Consider the following 27,720-nt stretch of genomic DNA (forward strand, 5'->3'; position numbering starts at 1 on the left):
AGCTCCACCATCAACTTGATGTGCCCTGCATCTGTGGAATACCTGAATAGACAACGAATCACCCCAAATTGAGGAGGTGGATTTCGGAGCAATCATTTTTTTTTCCCTGTTTCTCTTTTTGTGAGTGTGTATGTGTATGCTTCTGTGTGTGATTTTGTCTGTATAGCTTTGCTTTTACCATTTGTCCTAGGGTTATGTCTGTCCGTTTTTTTGTTTTTTTGTTTTTAATTTTTTTCTTAACAATTATTTTTTATTTTAATTATTTTATTTTCTTTTACTTTATTTTATCTTCTTCTTTCTTTTTTTCTCCCTTTTATTCTGAGACGTCTGGAGGACAAGCTCTTGGTGCTCCAGCCAGGCGTCAGGGCTGTGCCACTGAGGTGGGAGAGCCAACTTCAGGACACTGGTCCACCAGAGACCTCCCAGATTTACGTAATATCAAACGGCGAAAAGCTCCCAGAGAGCTCCATCTCAATGCCAAGACCCAGCTCCACTCAACAACCAGCAAGCTACAGTGCTGGACACCCCATGCCAAACAACTAGCAAGACAGGAACACAACCCCATCCATTAGCAGAGAGGCTGCCTAAAATCATTATAAGGTCACAGACACCCCAAAACACACCACCAGACGTGGACCTGCCCACCAGAAAGACAAGATCCAGCCTCATCCACCAGAACACAGGCACTAGTGCCCTCCACCAGGAAGCCTACACAACCCACTGAACCAACCTCAGCCACTGGGGACAGACACCAAAAACAACGGGAACTACGAACCTGCAGCCTGTGAAAAGGAGACCCCAAACACAATAAGATAAGCAAAATGAGAAGCCAGAGAAATACGCAGCAGATGAAGGAGCAAGGTGAAAACCCACCAGACCAAACAAATGAAGAGGAAATACGCAGTCTACCTGAAACAGAATTCAGAATAATAATAGTAAAGATGATCCAAAATCTTGGAAATAGAATGGAGAAAATACAAGAACCGTTTAACAAGGACCTAGAAGAACCAAAGAGCAAACAAAAAATGATGAAACACACAATAAATAAAAGTAAAAACTCTCTAGAAGGGATCAATAGCAGAATAACTGAGGCAGAAGAACGGATAAGTGACCTGGAAGATAAAATAGTGGAAATAACTACTGCAGAGCACAATAAAGAAAAAACAATGAAAAGAATTGAGGACAGTCTCAGAGACCTCTGAGACAACATTAAACACACCAACATTCGAATTATAGTGGTCCCAGAAGAAGAAGAGAAAAAGAAAGGGACTGAGAAAATATTTGAAGAGATTATAGTTGAAAACTTCCCTAATATGGGAAAGGAAATAGTTAAGTCCAGGAAGCACAGAGAGTCCCATACAGGATAAATCCAAGGAGAAACACGCCAAGACACATATTAATCAAACTATCAAAAATTAAATACAAAGAACAAATATTAAAAGCAGCAAGGGAAAATCAACAAATAACACATAAGGGAATCCCCATAAGGTTAACAGCTGATCTATCAGCAGAAACTCTGCAAGCCAGAAGAGAGTGGCAGGACATATTTAAAGTGATGAAGGAGAAAAGCCTACAACCAAGATTACTCTACCCAGCAAGGATCTCATTCAGATTTAACAGAGAAATTAAAAGCTTTACAGACAAGCAAAAGCTAACAGAATTCAGCACCACCAAACCAGCTTTACAACAAATGCTGAAGGAACTTCTCTAGGCAGGAAACACAAGAGAAGGAAAACACCTACAATAACAAACCCAAAACAATTTAAAAAATGGTAATAGGAACATACATATCAATAATTACCTTAAATGTAAATGGATTAAACGCTCCAACCAAAAGACACAGACTGGGTGAATGGATATAAAAACAAGACCCGTATATATGCTGTCTACAAGAGACCCACTTCAGACCTAGGGATACATACAGACTGAAAGTGAGGGGATGGAAAAAGATATTCCATGCAAATGGAAATCAAAAGAAAGCTGGAGTAGCAATTCTCATATCAGACAAAATAGACTTTAAAACAAAGACTATTACAAGAGACAAAGAAGGACACTATATAATGATCAAGGGATCAATCCAAGAAGAAGATACAACAATTGTAAATATTTATGCATCCAACATAGGAGCACCTCAATACATAAGGCAAATACTAACAGCCATAAAAGGGGAAATCAATAGTAACACAATCATAGTAGGGGACTTTAACATCCCACTTTCACCAATGGACAGATCATCCAAAATGAAAATAAATAAGGAAACACAAGCTTTAAATGATACATTAAACAAGATGTATTTAATTGATATTTGTAGGACATTCCATCCAAAAACAACAGAATACACTTTCTTCTCAAGTGCTCATGGAACATTTTCCAGGACAGATCATATCTTGGGTCACAAGTCAAGCCTTGGTAAATTTAAGAAAATTGAAATCGTATCAAGTATCTTTTCTGAACACAACACTATGAGACTAGATTTCAATTACAGGAAAAAATCTGTAAGAAATACAAACACATGGAGGCTAAACAACACACTACTTAATAACCAAGAAATCACTGAAGAAATCAAAGAGGAAATCAAAAAATACCTAGAAACAAATGACAATGAAAACACAACGACCCAAAACCTATGGGATGCAGCAAAAGCAGTTCTAAGAGGGAAGATTATAGCAATACAATCCTACCTTAAGAAACAAGAAATATCTCAAATAAACAACCTAACCTTACACCTAAAGCAATTACAGAAAGAAGAACAAAAAAAACCCAAAGTTAGCAGAAGGAAAGAAATCATAAAGATCAGATCAGAAAGAAATGAAGGAAACGACAGCAAAGATCAATAACACTAAAAGTTGGTTCTTTGAGAAGATAAACAAAATTGATAAACCATTAGCCAGACTCATCAAGAAAAAAGGGAGAAGACTCAAATCAATAGAATTAGAAGTGAAACAGGAGGGGTAACAACTGACACTGCAGAAATACAAAGGATCATGAGAGATTACTACAAGCAACTCTATGCCAATAAAATGGACAACCGGGAAAAAATGGACAAATTCTCAGAAATGCACAACCTTCCGAGACTGAACCAGGAAGAAATAGAAAATAGGAACAGACCAATCACAAGCACTGAAATTGAAACTGTGTTTAAAAATCTTCCAACAAACAAAAGCCCAGGACCAGATGGCTTCACAGGAGAATTCTATCAAACATTTAGAGAAGAGCTAACACCAATCCTTCTCAAACTCTTCCAAAATATAGCAGAGGGAGGAACACTCCCAAACTCATTCTACGAGGCCACCATCACCCTGATACCAAAACCAGACAAAGATGTCACAAAGAAAGAAAACTACAAGCCAATATCACTGATGAACATAGATACAAAAATCCTCAACAAAATACTAGCAAACAGAATCCAACAGCACATTAAAAGGATCATATACCATGGTCAAGTGGGGTTTATTCCAGGAATGCAAGGATTCTTCAATATATGCAAATTAAGCAACGTGATACACCATAATAACAAATTGAAAGAGAAAAACCATATGATCATCTCAATAGATGCAGAGAAAGCTTTCGACAAAATTCAACACCCATTTATGATAAAAACCCTCCAGAAAGTAGGCATAGAGGGAACTTTCCTCAACATAATAAAGGCCATATATGACAAACCCACTGCCAACATCATCCTCAATGGTGAAAAACTGAAACCATTTCCACTAAGATCAGGAACAAGACAAGTTTGCCCACTCTCACCACTATTATTCAACATAGTTTTGGAAGTTTTAGCCACAGCAATCAAAGAAGAAAAAAGAAATAAAAGGAATCCAAATTGGAAAAGAAGAAGTAAAGCTGTCACTGTTTGCAGATGACATGATACTATACATAGAGAATCCTAAAGATGCTACCAGAAAACTACTAGAGCTCATCAATGAATTTGGTAAAGTAGCAGGATACAAAATTAATGCACAGAAATCTCTTGCATTCTTATACACTAATGATAAAAAATATGAAAGTGAAATTAAGGAAACACTCTCATTTACCACTGCAACAAAAAGAATAAAATATCTAGGAATAAACCTACCTAAGGAGACAAAAGACCTGTATGCAGAAAATTATAAGACACTGATGAAAGCAATTAAAGATGATACAAATAGATGGAGAGATATACCATGTTCTTGGATTGGAAGAATCACAATGTGAAAATGACTATACTACCCAAAGCAATCTACAGATTCAATGCAATCCCTATCAAACTACCAATGGCATTTTTCACAGAACTAGAACAAAAAATTTCACAATTTGTATGGAAACACAAGAGAACCCGAATAGTCAAAGCAATCTTGAGAAACAACAACGGAGCTGGAGGAATCAGGCTCCCTGACTTCAGACTATACTACAAAGCTACAGTCATCAAGACAGTATGGTACTGGCACAAAAACAGAAATATAGATCAATGGAACAGGATAGAAAGCCCAGAGATAAACCCATGCACATATGGTCACGTTATCTTTGATAAAGGAGGCAAGAATATACTGTGGAGAAAAGACAGCCTCTTCAATAAGTGGTGCTGGGAAAATTGGACCGGTACATGTAAAAGTATGAAATTAGAACACTCCCTAACACCATACACAAAAATAAACTCAAAATGGATTAAAGACCTAAATGTAAGGCCAGACACTATCAAACTCTTAGAGGAAAACATAGGAAGAACACTCTTCGACATAAATCACAGCAAGATCCTTTCTGACCCACCTCCTAGAGAAATGGAAATAAAAACAAACAAATGGGACCTAATGAAACTTCAAAGCTTTTGCACAGCAAAGGAAACCACAAACAAGACAAAAAGACAGCCCTCAGAATGGGAGAAAATATTTGCAAATGAAGCAACTGACAAAGGATTAATCTCCAAAACATACAAGCAACTCATGCAGCTCAATATCAAAAAAACAAACAACCCAATCCAAAAATGGGCAGAAGACCTAAATAGACATTTCTCCAAAGAAGATATACAGATTGCCAACAAACACATGAAAGGATGCTCAACATCTCTAATCGTTAGAGAAATGCAAATCAGAAGTACAATGAGGTATCACCTCACACCTGTCAGAATGGTGATCATCAAAAAATCTACAAACAATAAATGCTGGAGAAGATGTGGAGAAAAGGGAACCCTCTTGCACTGTTGGTGGGAATGTAAATTGATACAGTCACTATGGAGAACAGTATGGAGGTGCCTTAAAAAACTAAAAATAGAACTACCATATGACCCAGCAATCCCACTACTGGGCATATATCCTGAGAAAACCATAATTCAAAAAGAGTCATGTACCAAAACGTTCACTGCAGCTCTATTTACAATAGCCAGGACATGGAAGCAACCTAAGTGTCCATCAACAGATGAATGGATAAAGAAGATGTGGCAGATATATACAATGGAATATTACTCTGCCATAAAAAGGAACAAAACTGAGTTATTTGTAGTGAGGTGGATGGACCTAGAGTCTGTCATACAGAGTGAAGTAAGTCAGAAAGAGAAAAACAAATACCATATGCTAACACATATATATGGAATGTAAAAAAAAAAAAAAAAGCAAAGAATAAAAATGGTCAGAAGAACCTACGTGCAAGACAGGAATAAAGATGCAGACCTACTAGAGAATGGACTTGAGGATATGGGGAGGGGGAAGGGTACGCTGGGGCAAAGTGAGAGAGAGTGGCATGGACATATATACACTACCAAACATAAAATAGATAGCTAGTGGGAAGCAGTCGCATAGCACAGGGAGATCAGCGCGGTGCTTTGTGACCACCTAGAGGGGTGGGAGGGAGGGAGATGCAAGAGGGAAGAGATATGGGGACATGTGTATATGTATAACTGATTCACTTTGTTATAAAGCAGAAACTGACACACCATTGTAAAGCAATTATACTCCAATAAAGATGTTAAAAAAAAAAAGACTGTATTACGAGCAAAACCTAGATTTCTTATGAACAAAGAAAGAAGGAATTTCCTACCTGGGATTCTCTGGATGAATACTGATGAGGGGAAGTAAAAACCAAGAAAATATCACCCCAGTTCATACTAAAGATATCTTGGCAAAAGATGATTTAGTGAAATACTGACTGAAACACAACCCCAAACAGTTATTTCTCTTTCAAAATAAATGGACTTTCCCAAATTATTTATCACCTTTATGTGATTCTAATCAGATTCTGCAAACACCCATTAAGCATCATGATTTATAGTCAAGATTTGGGGAACATTACGGAAACCTCCGAATTCTTTGCTCAGCCTTTCCATAGGTCAGTTTACAGTGTAACTTTTCAACTTTAAAACTCAGCTAAGATACCCTGGAGGTTTTCTATTTTCTATCTTTGCTTTTAGCATAACCAGCAGTAGGTTCCCCTTTTAAAACAATCATTCCCCCCACCCCACAACTGCCATAGGTTCCACCCACCTTTGTCCAGTTATGGCAATACCCTGTGGAGGGGTCATTGTTCTGTAGAATGTCTCTCTTTTGTGTGTTTCCCCCAGGGTGCAGAGCACTTCAGACTCATCTACAATGGCCAGCAAGAGCCAGCTTATTAAGTTGTGATCAGAGCTCCTTTTCGAATCAACCCCAGAAAGAGGAAGTATCTTGTGCCCTTGAACATAAAGAAACTTCCAAGCTACCAGAAGCACCTCCAAGGTTCCATGGCATCTGAGTGGGCTCCTTTCCTAATGTTTCCTTCACCCTGTAGTTACCATAAGTATGTCTTTATTAAAAATTACCCCTGACAGGAGCCCTTCCGCAATGAATGGGCCAGAGAGGGAGGGCGGCGCTCTGAACATGGAAGTCTGTGTAATTTCAAACTCCACAGCCAAAGGAAATGACAAGAAAAGTGGAGCTGTAGCTCAAAAGATGATTTTACAGAAACAATTATTTTTTTCAGGAGCTCAGATACTTACTCTTCCTGGGCTATTTAATCATTTTGAGGGCTTTCTGTCCTCCCTTCTTCTGAAACAATCTCAGAAAAAATCAGGAGAGACAATGGTTGTAGAACTGTTTATAATAAATTATGAATCATTGAAAGATCTTTTCGTCCAAATTGAAATAAAAAAGAGGTAAGAGCAACAATTAAACGAGTGCCAGTACTAGACAAAATTTGAAAAGATATCTTTCAATTAGTACCAATAGTCACTTGCACAATAATATATAGGCCCGCAAGAAATAGGGTAATAACAAGGACAAAAATTTTTATTCACCTCCCATTAAAATTGACAACCAAATGTTTTAAATTACCCATTGCTTGGCTGAATTTATAAATTAAGCTAACGGTCACTGAATCACCATCAAACTGTTAAAAACAAACAGTATTTAAAAAGTAAAAAATCATCATGTGTACTCCTATTTCTGAGCAAAAACCAAATCAAACAGAATAAGAAGACAAAGGCTGCAAACCACTAAGTCAAAAAAATATGAAAGTAATTGAAGTTTCAATTACCTTCAAAATGAGTAAGAAGTTATCAATGTTACTTGAGGATTCAAATATTTCAGAAACAATGCTGTTGTCCAAAAAGCAAATATGCTTGCCTAAAAATGAATAGGACTGGCAATTCTATAATGCTGCTGGCATAGAGGGGGTCCACTAGAGTGAAAAAGCAGTAGGACAAAGAAAGAAAACAGATTAAAGCACTCATGGCACAGGGTGACTTCAGATTAAAGCCACTTCTGCAGTCAAAGGAAATGTTCAACAATTGTTGATTGATAAACCTGTTTAGAGTCTATGAAGAGACAGATTTCCCAAATTAAAATTCATGTACAGATTTTCTCTGATCACTGCTGCCCTTTCACAACATTATCTCTGTTGAGTTTCTCTTCCCAATTTGATATATTATTTAAAACTCAACTGACATCAAACTTGAGTCTAAATTTGTAGAAGCCTTGTTTTTGACAGCTCTGTGATCTCCATCTATTTTTATGCTTGAATGGAAATGAACTTTTCCGTACACGTGCTAACCCTACATCCTTACTGCTCCAGGACCCTGACAAATAGGGAAATAGAGCTGAATTTTATTTCCACATTAACAGGTACATGTTTGCCTGTAGAAGCTTATGTAGAAATTGTCTCATGCAGCTGCTCAGTGCGTGGTGAGCTCTGCCCTGACAAAGCTCCAAAGTCCAAAGAGCGGCATTCCAACAGAACCAGAGGGGCCTCTAAAGAGGCCAATTATAATACAAACAAGTTACCTTTCACAAGAACTGATAAAACATGAAACAATGAATGATTATATGATCCAGCAATCCCACTCCTGGGCATATACCCAGACAAAACTATAATTCGCACCCCAATACATATACTCCAAAGATACACGCACCCCAATGTTCACAGCAGCACTATTTACAATAGCCAAGACATGGAAACAACCTAAATGACCATCGACAGATAAATGGATAAAGTAGATGTGGTACACATATACAATGGAATATTACTCGGCCATTAAAAAGAATGAAATAATGCCGTTTGCAGCAACATGGAAGGACCTAGAGATTATCATACTAAGCGAAGTCAGAAAAAGAAAGACAAACACCATACGACATCACTTACCTGTGGAATCTAAAATACGACAAAAATGAACATATCTACACAACAGATTCACAGATACAGAGAACAGACTTATGGTTGGGAGGAGGGGCATGGGGAAGGGAAAGATTGGGAGTTTGGGATTAGCAGACACAAACTACTATATATATAGAATGGATAAACAACAAGGTCCTACTGTACAGCACAGGGAACTATATTCAATATCCTGTGATAAACCATAATAGGAAAAGAATATATATATATGTATAACTGAATCACTGAGCTGTACAACAGAAATAGGCACACTGTAAATCAACTATACTTCAATAAATTTTTTAAAAATAAATGATTAAAAATCACTTCTTTTTAAATAAAAATAATAAATAAAATAATAAAAATAATAAATAAAATTTTAAAACTTTTAAATAAAACCATGAATCCATTGGTTTTTATGAGAGAAACATACTTTAAAGCCTTTGCTATAAAAGTCTTTGAAAAAGGGAGTCTCCATTGGAACTCGTGGGATCAGACTGGAAGCACTAAATGTGGAAAGATGATTTTTTCTAAATTTCTAAATACCACCTTGTGCATGAACGTAAATGGATAGTAACATTTAAGCTGAAGGGGGTGGCAATCTGTTGTTTGGACAGCCCAATCATCACTGCCCCTTCTGGTGAGACATCTTGATATTCCTCTTTGGAGGGACTTTCTCCTCCCAGTCTCTCAGTCCAGGTGATTTGGGTAGAGGTGATTCCGCCCTTCCTCCCCTCTCAGGGGCAGGGGTCACACATATGACCAGGACCTTCCATCTTCCTAGTGACATGACCCCCGTTGGCGCAATGAGACTCAATCCCAGCAGTGGAACTCTTAGGAAGGAGAAATCTCTTTCTGCCAGTCTCAAAGCTATTAGAATGTGGGCCTGGAGCTGCTGGTGACCATCTTGTTACCTCACAGAAAAAAACCTATCTGCATATGTAGGCAACCAAGAAGAAAACAGAGCCAAGAAACAATGGGATCAGTCTAAATGGCATCATTTGGATCCTTGGAAAGAGCCATGATTGAATTTAAACCTACCCTGGACCTTTCAATTACATGAGACAACAACACCTCCCTCCTTTATTTTGGCTTGAACCAGCTGGAGTTGGATTTCTGCACATACATCCAAAAGATTTCTACCAGTACCCTAAGTAAATCAATAGAGCATTGGCAACATTAGAACTTGAAATTCACAGAACCTCAAACCTAATGCCTTTTCAATGAAAGGAAGTCATTTTCTGTAGGAAATTTCCACGGGGACCTTGCGCTAAAGTGATTTCCAAGAGGTTACTGCTCATCTGCAAGAATTCATGGTATTTATCTTCTCAATCCCTTACTTCATAGTAACAGGACAAATGGTGACCCTCACACTAGCAGGAGAACTCCTAAACTTCTGAAACAATCTAGGATTCAAATTCATTTTATGATACCAGGGAATTAAACATCAGGTGAAAACAACAGACTCTATGAGGCAAAAAACTTGCGACCTTCTGTGCTTAAGCACTAACGGCAGCTTTAATGAGAAAGCCAAATGATCTTCTCTAATGATAAAATCTTGAGAGAAACAGAAAGATATTCTTTTATCCAAACTCCCTCCCTCCCTGCTGGGAATACTGAAATCTTAACTATTCTTCAGAGTCCTTGCACTCATGCAGAGTATACTGCTGATGAAAAAGTGAGATGTTCTCTTGGTATATATACTACATCGTGGAGTAACGGCTCAGAAAGAAAAATTAAGAGCCTTGTTCAAGTGCACTGCTGCATGATCACTGGAGGCTGGGCACCCCCAACTGGGTATGTTCAGAAACATTTTTCAAAGGAATAACAATAACAAACATATCCATATTTCCATATATGGGCAAGAGTTCCCCCATCTTTTGCATCATAATTTTTTTGCACTTATATATGTCTACTTGAAAGAGGAGGCACGAAGAAGTCTGACTGGGAAAAGTGTTATTAGGCTGATGTTGACCCACATAGAATGATCATTCTCCTGGATCCCCCCCCCACTTCCTGATTGGTTTAGATCCCTTCATTGTTGTTTTTCCAAGTCGACTTACAGATGCTAGTAAATATGCTAGAGAATATATCTCATTATCCAATTCAAAACAAAGTGGAACATTAACTACAAAGGTCAACTGCAAATCTATTACAGATCCTATAATATTTCTATATTAGAAGTTTTCATCAATAAATAAGAAACACAAAACTGCTGACTTTATTAGGTCTTTAACAATTATAGTAATACGTGAATCGCAGGTCTGTTATCAACCTGCACATCCTGGGCACGTACAGATCAAAAGAACACAATTCCAGTACAACCTATCTGGCTGGTGGTTCCACAGTCCTCATCATGGCTCCTCATACTGGAGAAGGTCAAAGACCAGGGGGTCAAGAGAGAGATTAAAATCATCAATATCTGATTACCAATATTACCCTTCTCTGAACTGGGACCATCACAGAACACCGTAGTCAATAAAGGATACTCACAGGGCCTCCAACCACTCCCCTCCCACTTTTCAGGAAAGGACCAAACCAAAAACATCTTAGATTGCAGATCTCCTCAAGATAATACCTCAAAGCATCCCATTCCATTATTAAGAGTTTCTACCACCAAAACTATCTTAAGTTACTTAAACTCAAGCTAAGTTCTTTCTCTCTTGTTGACTGCTCAAAGGATAAAGAATCTGCTGCCTGCCATCTTCATTATTGTTTGTTACTTTTATACTGAAAAGAACCTCAGACTTCCTTTCTCTACCAATCACTCCGCATGCAACCTTGGATAAATCACTGAATTTTCCTACATCTAAATTTCCTCCTCTACAAAATAAAATATAAGGACAAACCTGTGGATTCCTAAGGCTTTTCCTAAGTTGAAGTTCATTTTGTAACTCTAGATTGCTTATTGTTCCTTAGACTCTGTTCTACCTCTTAAATACATGCCCCATCTGCATTTTTCCTAAACTCCTAGCCCTTTCTTGCCATGTCCCAAGAAAAAAAATAATAATAAAGCAAAAAGAGACCAAAACGAGGAAACTTCAATGCTATTCACTGATCCACTCTGTCACAGTAACCACGGCTGGCAAACGTAAGGTGAGCTAATACAGCAACTAGCAGGTGTCTGAAACACAGCAGGTATATCCTTTCTTTTCCTGCTTGTATCAGGGGTAATAATAGTCATCCCTTTGTCTTTAGAAATAAAATCTGTCCATTTCGTAAATGAAGTTTTAGGTGTTTTATTGTTGTTGTTTTTGAAAATGGTTGTAGGATAGGATGCTGTGAAGAAGGAAGAACTTTTTGCACATGGCCTCATCATAGTCCCTCAGAATATGCTGGAATGAATGGAGGGTTGAGAAAATTCTAGTCATAGAATACAGAAGAACACTGGGATAAAGGTAAGTATGTGTTGAACATCAAGGCTTATTTCACATTCCCACCTCAAATACACATACACATGACACACTAAAAGTTAGCGTTTGCCTGTTTAAATGATGGCACATCTATACCTTACCTTTTGCCCTAAAAACTATTTTAATGAACCTGGTGCTCAGCCTTAAAGGATGATGGGGAAGTAGCTCAATGCTCTATCATTCTCTTAGACCCCCTGTTACTTCGATGATATCAATAATCATAACTTTGTTATCTTCACATCTGCTTAGAGAGCATCAATGCTCCAACTGCAGTAGCCAAACCCAAACTTTTCCAACTGTTTGAAAAACCAGACAATAAGTAGTTCACTCCGCAATCTCTACTTGGAAGGAACTGTGCCCCAATTCAGATTATTCAGGGTTAATATCCAGGAACCACTTTGAGAAGCAACCCTACAGTGGATAAAACCATAAAACCAAGCAAGACAAAGAATCTGACTGCTAACGCCAAGATCAGAAATTGCATGGACCCCCCCCCCATATGATCTTATCAGACTACCCCGCAATTTCTTTTTGGGGGCTGCTCTCAGGAGGTTGGATGTCAGATCAAAAACAACTGTGCATCAATGACCAGGAGAAGGTGAATCAGGAAGGCCTAGACAGTGACCTCTGTACACTGGGCAGGGCCTTTGGCTAAAAGTAGGAAAGCTCCTCTTATTTAAATGACAACTCTCTAGAATTGTTTATTCTGCTTTTTTGCAAACACCATACAAAGAGGAAAAGTCAATGCATATGGACTGGGGTGGAGAGAAAGAGACCTAACAGTAAAACCTAATCCTTTACCAACCAGTCAGAATTGTGGAGAGGATGCATGGGCTTCTGCATCAAGACCCCTCAAAGAAGATACCAAGTGGACCCCAAATCTCAAGAAAGGGTAAGTTAGAGCTTTCAACCACCTGTATCATTTAGAGTAGACAGGATACATTTTTACAGCATCCATAAGCTACTTTAAAAATTAACTAGACTCTTGGGCATTAAAAAACACAACACAAGGGAATTCCCTGGCGGTCCAGTGGTTATGACTGCCAAGAACATGTGTTCGATCCCTGGCTGGGGAACTAAGATCCCGCAAGCTACATGGCGCAGCAAAAAAAAAAAAAAAAAAAAAATCACAAAACTGTGAGCTTCTTCATGACAGTGGCCACATACATCAACTTTGATTCCCCTACATTCACCGCAGTGTCTAGAGATGAGAAGCCATCACTAAATGTTACTGAATGAAAAAGTAATTGAATAAAAAGTGTTCTTAATTTCAGCATTTACAGACTACCTAGAAATGTTTTCCAGTCTCTAGAATATTACCCTTGAATCCAGCACCTGTTTAATTTTCACAGCAAAAAGAAAAGTAATTTACAATTATGAGTATGTTTACATTAACATTTCAATTTACATATTTCAATTCATTTTCTCAGTTAAGAACTTTGAGATCATGCCAATAGAGAGTACATAAAAAATTATTTTGACACCTAAGATTCAATGACAAGCCAATTCCCACTGAACAGATATTTCAGATATAAATGTTGGAGTATTTCATAGGCTCTGCATGGAAAGGAATCCATGAAGGAATTAAATACCATAATTTACTAATAGCCAAAGCCGCTTTCTGGCAAGTACTGTGAATTCTGTCTAGATAGAGTCAAAGGGTTGATGAAGGAGGTGTGGTGAGTGACAGAAGAAAATTCAAAGATCCATTTTGAAAGTTCCATCTGGCTCTTATGATTCCATGACTTTACTATCTGAGAATCTGTGTCTGTCAGGGGAGTCACAGACGCAGAAAGGAGACTTGCTTTTGCTGAAAAATAAAGGTTTTTCTCTAAGGATAAGGTTACTTCAGAATATTCTAGAAACTAAATGTTGGCAGCTCTAATAATCAAGGAAAATGCATACTCAGTGCGTTCCCCATGAGTCCCTGAAGGTCAGCTACTTAGGACTTCATGTACCTATGCCCAGCACTGACCAGTAGGCCCATTATGTGTCCTCAATAAACGTTTACTGACTAAATTCAAGACACTGTCATTCTCAGCAAATGAAATGCTTTATAAAATAATTTAAATGCAGAATTCACACCAAATCTTTCGCATACAAAAAAAAAAAAGAACAAAAACAAAATGAGGCAAAGACACAGACTTGAAGTGGAATCCATCGCAATCAGTCAAGAAAAACTGGGTACCATTTTTTCTTCCATTTAAATTATGTGTTTTCTTTTCTCTAGCTGGTAGGGCTTGGGTTATTTACTGTCTTGAAGAAAGCGAAGATGTAGGAGATTATAAAATCACCTTCCATCAAGGGTGGGAGGTAGATTTTCTTGTTAAAAGAAGGAACTGCAAAATTCAGTGGGCTCTATATGAGAGCACCTTCCTCCTAGAAGCTGGAAGACTCTGGGGATCTTGAGGGTAGGAACAGAAAGCTATTATCCCTGCAAATTTCAGACAGCTTACCTAGAACTTCAAAATGTTTCTCATTTTTTGGTACTTTGCTGGTAATTATCTAAGTGGCAAAACATCACACAGAACTGTCAAGTAGGATGTAGGATCCAGGTTTCCAGGTAGGGGGTTAAAGCAAGGGACTACTGAACCTTTAGGGTAATACTGTTACCTCTGACAGAGCTGAAAATCCAACTTTGTTTGATTGGCAGTTCATGTGCTTATCGACCTACCTACCTACAGTTGGTATTGTTAATGGTTGAGAGAGTTACATTTAAATTAAAGTTTGGATTTGCAGAATTTCTAAACAAGTTATATCTAAAAGGGCATATCATTCCAAGGGACACTCCAAAAAAATATATATATAAATAAGAAGATGTGGTATACAGAGGGAGAATGGACTACTACTCTGCCACAAAAAAGAATGAAGTAATGCCATTTGCAGCAACATGGAGAGACCTAGAGATTATCATACTAAGTGAAGTCAGACAAAAAAGACAAATATATAATATCAGTTATTTGTGGAATTTTAAAAATGATACAAATGAACTTATTTACAAAACAGAAATAGATTCACAGACACAGAAAACAAACTTATGATTACTAAAGCGGACGGGGTGGGATGGGGGATAAATTAGGAGTTTGGGATTAACAGATATGCACTATTATACATAAAACAGGCAAACAACAAGGACGTACTGTATAGCACAGAGAACTATACTCCGTATCTTGTAATAACCTATAATGGAAAAGAATCTGAAAAACAATATATATATAACTGAATCACTTTGCTGTGCACTTGAAACTAACACATTGTAAATTAACTATACCTCAATAAAAATATATACATATATCTTTACTATAGAAATTTTTTTAAAAAGAAGTATAAGACTACCAAGCTAAGAATAGCGAGACTAAAAGCCATCACACTTGACTGATGCACGACACACATGCTAAGTTCTAGCCATGTAATATGAATAAAAATCCAGTAAACATTCATCAGAAATTCACCCAATGGAAGGAGGGTATATAGAAAGTCACCTAATAAGAACCCATCAATAACTAATACAAAATTACTGAATAAGATCACGAGAAAAAGTAAAAGCTACTTACATACCTAAAATGATCATTTATGTCATAAACTTCTCTCCCCAAAATAACAAAAAGTTATGTTCAACCGATGGAGTTATGCTCGCACAAGGGGGAATTTCAAGAAGGATAAAGTCATCTATGAACCTCTAAAAAAGTCTAAGTTCCAATCTAGCAATGTGTTCTTACAATATAGTTAAATACATTTTGGGTATTAAAATGAATTGGAGCACAGACACTCATCAAACAGTAATTTACAGTATTCATGGAAATATAGGAATTATCTCAGGCTATTTCTTCTTAACACATACACCTGCCCTACTGCAAGATGGTGTTTCTTCACTCTTCACACTCTTCTCCCGTAGATTTCCTGCTTTCTCCTTCAATATCCTATCCTACTGTGAAAGCTAATAAAAATAACAGTGATGCACGGCTTATCCCAAACACCCAATGGATGATGCAGTAAACAAAAATGCCTTCAGTGCTGAAATACATTCAAGCATAATTTGTATCATTCTAGCATGTAAAACTTTCTCTCCTCTGTTCACAATTTTTCATATGCTATGGTCTGAATGTTTGTCCCCCCCTCAAATTCACATGTTAGAACCCTAATGCCCAATGTGATGGTGTTAGGAGGTGGGGCCTTTGGGAGGTGATTAGGTCATGAGGGTGGAGCCCTCATGAATGGAATTAGCACCCTTATAAAAAAGGTCCCATGGAACTCAGAGCCAGCTCCTCCTTCCATATGAGGACACAATGAGAAGCTGTGACCCAGAAGAGGGCCCTCACCCAACTATGCTGGCACCCTGATCTCAGACTTCCAGCCTCCAAAACTGTGAGAAATAAATTTCTATGCTTACAAAGCTACCCAATGTGCGCTATTTCATTATGGCAGCCCAAACGACTAAGACATCAGATGGAATACAGAAGTTGCTACCTAAAATTAATTAGTTAGAAACAAGCTACAGAACCCTGGGTCAGCAGTGAAGAGACCTCCTCTTGTTTCACACCTCCTGGAGTTAACAGGCCTCCTATCACCTCACAGCATTAGCCCACAGGAGTCCCAGAGATGCTAAGAGATTGGTCCACCACCACCCTGACCCATGGCAAAGGAAATAGCTATTCATGGTGTCTCCTTTGAAAAAGCCAAGTGGAACAAGACTGGTAGGAGGGCGTGGGGAGGGAGAAAGCCTTGACAACACGTAACTACTTACTTAGGCCATGACTACGATGTTATGGACACAAGCCTCATACAGGACATTCTGGGCCATACGGCCTGGCTGTGGATTCTTCTAATGCCACATAAATCCCCCTTCACTGGGTAACATGGAAATGCACTTTCTGTATTTATCGCCATATACTGCATTCTGTGGAGATTAACAAACTTCTGGCTTCAGGGGGAATTTATGTGGGTAAAACAAAAAAGGTATGATATTAATTAATTAACCATGCCCGCCCCCTAAAGCTAATGATGGGCTCTCCATCATGGATTCACATACATCTCATCAACATGAATTAAATTTATTCAGGAAGTTTTGAAAAGCACTTATTCACTTGCTTTACCCACTCTTGTTCAGAAAGGCATTTAACTGGCTTAAAAAATAAACAGGGAAAAGCAGATTTTTAAAATGACCAAAATATACAGCTCTTTGATTTTTTTTGTATAAAGCTGCTTAGAGGCAAAACAATTCAATCAGCTACATAAACAAATCTCATAATCCCCAATCATCACACTAAAATCACGTTCATCTTAAAATTACCACAGATTTAACTTGTATGCAATGAAAAGCAAGTATGTTCCAAATTATAAGCAGTCAAATTTTTAGAGTATCATTTAAAAAATAAAAACACCCCAGTATGCAACTGACTTCTATTAAGCCAACTATCATGGGTAGGACTAAATCTACATTTGGTAAAGAGATAAGCTTGTTTTTTAAAAACTGAGTATGTCTCTACTTTCAAAGACAAGTCCTTGAAAGTATCTCCATTTGGAAGAAAAAGTATAATTTTAAGAGGCTTACTTATTCACTTCAAGTGATTGCTGGGTGTTGCTTTTACTGTATTTTTTCTTTTTTTTATTTGACTTTCAGTTTATTTTTTATACAGCAGGTTCTTATTAGTTAGCTATTTTATACATATTAATGTATATATGTTAATCCCAATCTCCCAATTCATCCCACCACCACCCCTCCCAACCCCCGCTTTCCCCCCTTGGTGTTTACTGTTATTTTTCTAAAGCTATTTGCCATTATATGATTGGATAACAAGTCTAAAACTACTATAATTGTGATATGTAGAGGAGAAGTTAAATTCAACACTCCCTCTTAAATAAATCAAGTTGTATGAGGGATAATATTGGAAATATTTATTTTAAAAGGTTTTGAACCCATCACTAAGGTTACATTTTCCCTCTCTCTGTTTATGCTAGCCACAATTTAAGTTTGGTGTTTTCCAATTCAGTTTGTCAACCAGCAGAAATAAAAGATAGTCTCTTTTCATGATTAGTTTCAGTTATTTTTCTTAGAGCAATGTAATATTTCAACATTTTATTTACCTTTAAAATTAACAACATATATTATGACACTAAGAAAGCATCTAGATTGCATTGTCCAGGCAGAGGGCAGAGCTCTAAAAAAAACGAAGGGTATTTTGCTAGGCTACAATTCTTATACATGAGCAAACAGGGACGGTGCTGGGGAAAAAGCTCTGTGACACCCAGCAAGTTCATCACCTGCCCAGTGTGTGGGACGCAGGGATGGTGATTAGATTTGAAGCCCATGGAGGTTCACTGAGGCACTTCAGTTTACGTGATAAGCTTCAGCCATAAAAAAGAATGAAATATTTGCAGCAACATGGGTGGACCTAGAGATTATCATATTAAGTGAACGAAGCCAGACAGAGAAAGACAAATATCATATGGTATCATTCACATGTGGAATCTTTTAAAAAAAGATACAAAATGAACTTATTTGCAAGACAGAAATAGACCCACAGACATAGAAAACAAACTTATGGTTACCAAAAGGGAAAGCGGGGAAGGGGCGGAATAAATTAGGGGTTTGGGATTAACAGATACACACTACTATATATAAAACAGATAACCAACAAGGACCTACATATAGCACAGGGAACTCTACTCAATATTTTATAATAACCTAAAAAAGGAAAAGAATCTGAAAAAGAATATATAACTGAATCACTGTGCTGTAGACCTGAAATGAACCCAACATTGTAAATCAACAATACTTCAGTAAAAAGATAGGTTTGGCCATAAAGTTCGTTCGGGTTTTTTGTAACATCTTATGGAAAAACCCAAACGAACTTTTTGGCCAAACCAATATATAGAGAGAGGGAAAAAAAAAAGCTTCAATCCAAAGCCCTCTGGTTTTTATTTCACTGTGTTTTGTGGATCAAGACAGAATAAGAACCTCTCAGCACATGAATCCTAAGAATTCTGCACTAACTGACATTAAATGCCACCTCCGGGCCCCAACCCAGCTTCTTTCCACCCAGTCGGCTGGACCACCAGGATAGGAGCTACTTCAACTCCCTGACAGAGATCTAGGATGCCTCTGCCCACTGAGCCCTTGAACACAGGCCTTCAACCAAAGTCCATCATTCAGGACATATTAAAAGACAAATCTTACTACAGCAAACACAGTGAAATTCAAAAGGAACAAAAGCATTAACATCACACCATCCACGTCCCTTTCCGGCGGTGATGACCTCCCCAGGAGAACGTGCCTCTCGCAAAGGATCTCCTTCATCCCTCTCCAGAAGAGAAGAGGAAACACAAGAAGTGCCTGGTGCAGAGCCCTAATTCCTATCGCGTGGATGTGAAATGCCCAGCATGCTCTAAGATCACCACCGTCTTTAGCCATGCACAAACAGTAGTTTTGGGTGTTGGCTGCTCTACTGTCCTCTGCCAGCCTACAGGAGGAAAAGCAAGGCTTACAGAGAATGCTCCTTCAGATGGAAGCAGCACTAAACGCACCCTGAATCAAGATGAATGGGAAACCATTCCAATAAACACACTTTGGGTAAAAAAAAAAAACCAAAAAACCATCCACCTCCAACATGCACAAAAGTCCATAAAGTACTACATTTCTAGTATTAGATTATTTTTCAGTTAACATACAGATATTTAAGGATTTGCCAGCTTTCTTTTTCTCAACCAAATTAAAATCAGGTAGATAAAGCACCACCCATCACCTCTCCCTTTCAGGGACACATGTTATAACATGTCAGCAGAGCTGGGTTTATAGCTTTTTATCACCAATGAGCTGCGTGACCCTGGGGAAGTAACTTCACCCCTGAAAGCCTGTGATTCCATATCTGCAGAATACTTCACAGAACTGAAAGAAGCAAGAATTAGAGTGGTTGGCACAGTTCTGGGCACACTGTTGAGTGCAAATAGACGTTAGCTATCACTATTTTTCTTCTATTGCCTTCTTGTCACCAAAGGCTTCTCGTTCAAGCTATACACCAAATAGCATTCCAAAACCATGAAAAAGGAAGAGAATTTGGCAACATGTTTTAGATAACATTTTACGGAAGCTTTAGACAGTACGAGTCCTCACCGTTTACACGTAATTGTTACTCAACCACTATGCGACACAAATGCCCTCCACACTCTATTCTAGATGACACCTCTAGAAATTAAAACCTGGCCTCCTACACTGTCTTGTCACTTTTAAGTACCATGCATTTCACCAATAATCACTTCTCGTCTATCCCCCAAAAGTAGCAATCCTGTTTCAAACACTCTTAAATGGTGATTACAATAGGGAACAAGTTGGAGTCTAAATCTACTAAGCTCTGTCTCAAAAATGCCTATACAGAGGCTGTGTTCTGAGTTCTCTAAATTGCTTTGAGATCTGAGGTGTTTTTCTAAATAAACAGAATAACTACTCGTATCATATAACATTGTCTAAGACAACAATGACTTCTAAAGCACAACAATAGGTCACACTGTCAGTAATAAACAAAATACGTAACACCACTGAAAACATAAGGGAAAAGACAAAACACTTCAAAGACACAGAAAGGAAACAACAGGACCTAGGTCCAGAGGGATACGCTTTTAAATCCTAGAAATCAGTGAGAGGTGAGACATGCAGCAATTTAATACAAACTGAGGATTCCAACTATATTTATACCAACACGCAATTTTCCCACCAAACCACAAAACTATTCCCGAACATCATAGCCACCTGTCCCATTTCCTAATTCTAACAGTAATGTTAACTTTTCGCTAGATCCCAGACTTGATCAACTCCCATCACTAACGTTAAAGAACGGCCCTTTCTCACCATTCCTGGCTTCTGTCGGGAAGGATTCTCCCTGACCACCCACTGCCTCCCTCTGCCCCATCACTCTCGCCACCCCCAGGAGCCAACCTGAACCAGCTGACTGGGAAACTTGGGGAAAAGTAGGCACGCCTGGCTCAGCTCTGCCCTTTCCTCCTCTTGGGAACATGCTGCACACAAGGATAGGTCCCCTATCAGTAATAAACGTGATGTTCTAATCTTTCATCTGCTTTACTCTTGTACTGATACTTCCCACATTCTTCAGAACCCAGGCAAGAAACTAGATGCTGTTGACTGGGTCTACTCAAAGACCAAAACACCAAGACCACCTGAGAAGATGCAAACAAAACCAAAGCTCTCACTGATGATGCAACAGAGAACAAACAAATGTTCTGAAATAATTAGGACCTCTGGAAACACAGCAAAGTGGTTAATGGTGAAATATCTACAGCTGGAATGCAATATTTGAACCCCTCTCTGCCAACTATAAAACTGGGGGCATGGGCTTCCCTGGTGGCGCAGTGGTTGAGAATCTGCCTGCCAATGCAGGGGACACGGGTTCGAGCCCTGGTCTGGGAAGATCCCACATGCCGCGGAGCAACGAGGCCTGTGAGCCACAACTACTGAGCCAGTGCATCTGGAGCTTGTGCTCCGCAACAAGAGAGCCCGCGATAGTGAGAGGCCCGCGCACCGCGATGAAGAGTGGCCCCCGCTCGCCGCAACTGGAGAAAACCCTCGCACAGAAAGGAAGACCCAACACAGCCAAAAATAAATAAATAAATTAATTAATTAATTAAAAAAAAAAAAAACTGGGGGCAAATTTCTTAATTTCTCTGAGCCTCTGTTTCCTCACCTGTCAAATGGGGATAATAATAGTAACTTATGATTATTAATATATGTAAACATATAGAACAATGCCTAGACATAATAAGCTAAGTAAACGTTAGCTATTACTAATATTACCATTTTTCTTATTTCTTTTTCTTATCGTTATTACTATTACTATTTTGCATCACAAGACTTGAAAAGAAATACTCGTCCATGATAGGTTAGATTACATTTTATAAGTTCATGTCTATAGTAGGACTCCAAGAAAAATGAACTATAATGGAAAAGTTATAGGTAAATGAATCAAATTGGTCCACTATGGGTGATGTCACCTGAAAAGACAGTTTTACCTTACAACAGAAGAGGAAATATAAGGGTACACCATTCGGCACACACACAAAAATTCTTTGTGTTTCTGTTTCTGTTTTCTTTTGTTTCAGCTCGTGTTTTTCATGTCAATAATTGCTCTTCAGCTGCTCCCCAAATATGTGATGTGTGTGAATCTGCCTGATGATAGACTGATCAGGGCAAACCTGTGGTGTGGACAAATATTTTTCTGGATGACAGAAGAAAAGTCATGCGTCCTTTGCTCAGGGTTTCTATGACCCAGGATGAGTTACTTCTCTCCCTGTATTACATACCTTAAAAAAATAGGAGGAGAAAAGAAAGTTCTGTTATTTGACTCACCAGAGTATATATTAACTGACCAAATATGCCTACAGCTAAAATACCAACTCTGGGAATAAAGTTAGGTTATCAGAGACCTTTCCTCTTATTAGGAACCAAAATTGACTTTATGCCTTAACTTAGCATTGTTCAGGAACACACATGCCTCTTTGCCTATCACAGAGACATACAGAGTCCCGTTAACAGGCTCAGATGAATCACCAGCACTACTCTTTAGGACACGTCTTTTCTTAAGGGGTCAACTTGCTCTGACAGCAAGCACGCAGGACCACAGCGCAGATGGAAGCTTGCAGACGGGCAGCACAGAGATGCCTCGTTTTTAGAAAAGCACAGGGTACCTTAAGTTACTGTTGGAAAAGTAAGTCCACTCTGTCTTGGTGGGACAAGGCACGTGCCACAGGTTCTAGAATTCTCATCTTCTAACCTAGAGAAATAGGTGCTATAAACAGGGAATTAAGCAAAACGCTGGATGCTGTAGATCTTTTCATTGTCTTAACTTTTTTTCTATTATTCAACTACAGGCTATAGATTTCTTAGTTCTCACCAAACTTGCATCATTTTAAACCGACTTGTATATGTTAAAAAGGAAGAAGATCTTAAGTAAAATGCTGACCCCAAGTAACGCAGGACAAACCTCCCTCATATTTATCCTGAAAACAATAATTTGAGGAAGAAACTTAAGTTTGGGGTTGGAAAATGCTGTTACTACTGGACTATTAGGAAAAATCTCCCCAAGGCTAAAAGCAGAGTGCGTCTCTATCTACCTCACAGGTATCATCAAGACCTTAAATGTAGACTGAAAACCTCAAGGAAGAAGAAAGACATTTCTTTCCAGAGTACTACCAAAAATCTCAGGAAAAAGATGACAGACGCAGCAAAAGACAGGACTCCGGGGTGAACAAAAATAAGAGGTTTGAGTATCTTTGAAGAGCTGTAACATTCAGAGATTCTCTCTGGCTTATTTTTGAACCAACATATCCACTGGCCCTAAACTTCCATTTGTTTTTTTTTAATTTATTTATTTTTGGCTGCGTTGGGTCTTCGTTTCTGTGCGAGGGCCTTCTCTAGTTGCGGCGAGCGGGGGCCACTCTTCATCGCGGTGCGCGGGCCTCTCACTATCGCAGCCTCTCTTGTTGCAGAGCACAGGCTCCAGACGCGCAGGCTCAGTAGTTGTGGCTCACGGGCCCAGTTGCCCCGCGGCATGTGGGATCTTCCCAGACCAGGGCTCGAACCCGTGTCCCCTGCATTGGCAGGCAGATTCTCAACCACTACGCCACCAGGGAAGCCCTAAACTCCCATTCTGATACATTCCGAAAGATGATACAAAATGTTACACTAATGCAACAGTCCCAGGATAAAACAGGCACACAGGTCCTCCTGTAACCGCTAGCCTCTCCTTTCCATAGTCCCTGCCAACGGTCACTCCCAAACCTCTCACACCGTCTGCCCTGGAACAAGCCGTTGCTTACATTTCAAATATTTGTCTTACCAAAAAACAAAACATAATAAAACAAAACACGAGCAGGGTGACTAATTGTTCAGTTGAAAGACTGCGATGTCATTTACAAAATGGAACACATCATTCCCCCAGGGTCCAGGCTGAAAGGGCTGGCACTGACCTGCTGACATGGAAAAGATTAGCCATGTCTGCGCTGACTTTGACCACCACCCGGAAAAGGTCACTTCAATGAGCCACTTGAAAAAGACATAAAAGCATCTCCTTCCTTGTTAAATCACACAGTTGCTCTATATGCATTTAGATCAAGAAATAGGTAAGAAACCAGCTACTAATTCTACTTGAGAATATTTAAGTACTAAAACACTAAAAGATTTTTCTTTTTAAACAATTGATAGTATACATGTCTAAGTCACTATAGGTGTTACCAACAAAATGTCTGAGATGGCCTGAAATTTTCCAGGATTTCCATGCCCTTCTCTTTTTGAATCACATCTTTCCAGTACAGAAGAGCTCTATTATTTCTTAACATTACATGTGAATCTACAATTATCTCAAAAATAAAAATTAAATTACAAATTTAAAAAAAATAAATAAATCACATCTTTCCCTATCACTGTAATACCTATAAAGTATTGACATGTACACACTCCTATATTTAAAATAAAATGCTTTAAAAAAATATCAATCATATGAAATCATTAAGGAAAATTTAATAAAATATATACAAGATCTATATGCTAAAAATTATAATAATGAGAGAAATTAAATAAGTTTTAAATAAAAACAGCTATATACCAAAAAAAACCACAAAAAGGTCATGGTTGTGACCAAAACAAAGTTAATCAAATTATTATTTCTACTACTGACTATTTTACTCAGAAAAATCATGCTTCCTCTTGCACATTTCATCAACTAAATTTAATGTCCTAAATAAGCAGAAGTGAGCTTCTGTTTCGGTGTTTTGTCAAATCAATACTTTCATTCAAGTCTTTCACTAATCAAAATAATAATAAATGAACATTTTTCCAGAAAAGTAATGGATTTAAAGAATATAAATGTGTAAGATACTTTAGCTAGCAACTTCCAAGGCCAGGAGGCATATCTCCAATGTTAATGAATGAAAGAGACAAGCAGACTTTGCCTTGCTGGGCTTCTTCCAAATGCTGAGGAGAGTTCTGTTCTCTGAGGTGGTTTCCCCAGCCACTACTTCTTGATAATATTCACCTGACATTCCTGTATGTATTTCCTCAACTACAAAATACCTGCTCAAAGAAGCAATTGTGAGCATCCAAGATAATGCAAATGGAGTGAACCCTACACTGTGGGACACAATAGGTGTTCAATAGTGAGTACAGAATCAATCATACATGCTATGCAACATTATGATCATAGTTATTAGCACAGACATACATATGGGGCAGGTATGTCCTGCATCTGCAGCTCAGCACAACGCCTGCCACATGGCAGGTCTCAAAAGATATCTGTTGAGTAAGTGGAAAAAGGAGATTCCGAGATTGTTTAAAATTGCACAGCTTTAAATAACTAAGCAGGAGTAGAAGCCGGAACTCGTGGCCCTGGTCTCATGCTCCTTCAAATTCACCGTGAGCCCTTGTTCTGCTGCTGGCCTTTAGTGCCTGTCTCATTTGACAGTCATGTGAGGTAAGTGCTGTGCTCCCCCATTTATACCTGAGGAAATAAAGGCTGAGAGAGGAGAGTAACATCCCTTCCCTCCTTTGGACTCTCTACAGGACCTCAGTTTTGTGCAGGTATCCGTGTGCCTCAAGGGGCCACCCCACTCTGAGCTGCAGAGGTTATTCTCACTTTGTTAGTAATTATTTCAGGAATGGGCATTTGACCATTCTCTGGTTAATGAGACCGGAGAGAAGTCTCTTGGGGAAAAGGATTCTGGGAAAATGTTCCTTTCTAGTAGGAAAGGACCATGAGAAGAAATGGTCTTTTTTCTTCCTCTAGTCATGGTCACGTCCAGATGTGATGCCCGGTAGTCCCATAGCCAACTTGCTGTGAGTTAACAGACAGACTAACATCAAGTGTAACAGAGAAGAGGGATGGATCACCTGCATCAGCCAACTCTCAATGGGCTCGACCTCTAGACTTCACTGAGCAATTCCCTTTGGTATAAGGCACTTGAAAATAAGAGTCTCTTATTTGCAGCCAAAAGCACCCCAAGTGGTCTCCTGCCCAAAGTCAGAGAGTGCCCTATTCAGACTCAGATGTATCTGATGCCCTAGCTTGTTCTTTCTTTTTTTTTTGCCACACACCATGGCACACGTGACCCTAGTTCCCCGACCAGGGATCGAACCCGTGCCCCCTGCACTGGAAGGAAAAATCTTAACCACTGGACTGCCGGGGAAGTCCCCTGGCTTGTTCTCTTGATTGTTGCATTTCACTGGATGGTGGGCACCCCACCCAAAGCCAGAGACCACGTGAAGAGAAAGCACTGACTGTGTGACAGGTCCCTTCTAGATACTCCATATACATTATGTAATTTCTTCCCCATAACCCAGCCTTTGACCCTAGGACTCAAATGCCAAATTCACCATAGTGAACTGCCTCCTGAAGAAGGCTGGATTTTACTAAAGCTGAAAAAAAATTTTTTCTTAAGAAGCAATCAGTTGTATCAAAAGCCTTGATTTGCAAAGTATGGCAGAAAGAAAATGTGCTTAGGAGGTGAAACCTGTAACATCTTGGGTAGTTGTTCAACCTCCCCTAGCCTGCATTTCCTCAATTACAAAACACCTACTCGGAGAAGCTCCTGTGAGACAGCAGGTATCCAATACTTAATAAATACTCATAGCTAATAGTCCTTCTGAATCTATCTACAGTAGCACTGGAAAAGAATCTATGAGCAGGGAAACATTTGAGTGGTTTCATATTAATCCTGTAATCATAATCAATAAATCACAGTTTGCATTCAGCAAGGATTCCTCTTAATGTTTATCCACCATCAAAATGAAAAATAGCCCTTAATAATCTATAATCTTACTTATCTTTCCAGAGATGACAGGCAATTATTAAATCCTACTGATGTTTCCTCAATGGAAAAGCAAAGATGAAAAATGAATGTGTAACAAAAAGCATCCAACCAGCTTCTAAATAGCTCAGAAATGTTAATAGCATAGCCACCCTGCATATCAAGATACAGATTTCATAGACCACTAAGTTATTAGTCACTAAGTGATTTTAAATTTTGCCATAAATTCCCTTGTCCCCATTAACTATTATTTCGCATTCTGAATGCCACAGTAATAAATCTGAGCCAAACCAACAGAGCAAAGCCTCTGTATGCAGACCACAATCTCGAGGTACAAATCCCTGCTCTCTCTCAGTGGGTACTCAAGGTGCCTCGGAGAGAACAGAGGTCCCCTCTGGTGGGCAGAGGGGAACAGGAGTCAGCAGTCACTGTTCCCATATCATCACAGCTCCCAATTCCATCCTCCCGTGCCTGTACCTTGGAATTTGCACTTTCTCATCACCACAACTAACATTTCCTGAGCTAGTTTTTACTATGCACTAGACATTGCTTAAGTACTTTGCAATCCTCTCAACTAGGTGCTATTATTATCCCCATTTGACAGAGGAGAAGACAGAGGCACAGAGAAGTAACAAGCCCAGGGTTGCGTGGTTAGTATGTAGTGTGCAGACAGGATTCAAAGCCAGGCCAACTGTCACCAAAGCCTCTTCTTTTAACCACTGCCTAAAGCCCTTGGTAAGAACTAGTTGGTATCCCAAACTAAACCTTCCCAAATACTCCCATGGTCACTTTAGGTACATCTCACTTTCCATCCACTGTCTTAAAAAATATATCTTTTAGACTCCAACATTAAGAAGACAAGTAGCTCAACAAGTCACCTGAAGCCTGAGTCGCCAAGAAGGAAAAGGTA

At 38.8% G+C, this 27,720-nt stretch overlaps 1 protein-coding gene and 1 pseudogene across 1 annotated transcript in view; one reads left to right on the plus strand and one right to left on the minus strand.

The window, feature by feature from the left end:
- The window catches only part of RYR2 (ryanodine receptor 2), a 740,642-nt gene that overhangs the window by 549,432 nt on the left and 163,490 nt on the right, over positions 1–27,720 (minus strand).
- LOC118882854 lies at positions 12,835–19,523 on the plus strand (annotated as a pseudogene).

The sequence above is a fragment of the Balaenoptera musculus genome, chromosome 16 (genome assembly GCF_009873245.2).
Source record: "Balaenoptera musculus isolate JJ_BM4_2016_0621 chromosome 16, mBalMus1.pri.v3, whole genome shotgun sequence".
In the NCBI taxonomy this organism is placed as follows: Eukaryota; Metazoa; Chordata; class Mammalia; order Artiodactyla; family Balaenopteridae; genus Balaenoptera; species Balaenoptera musculus.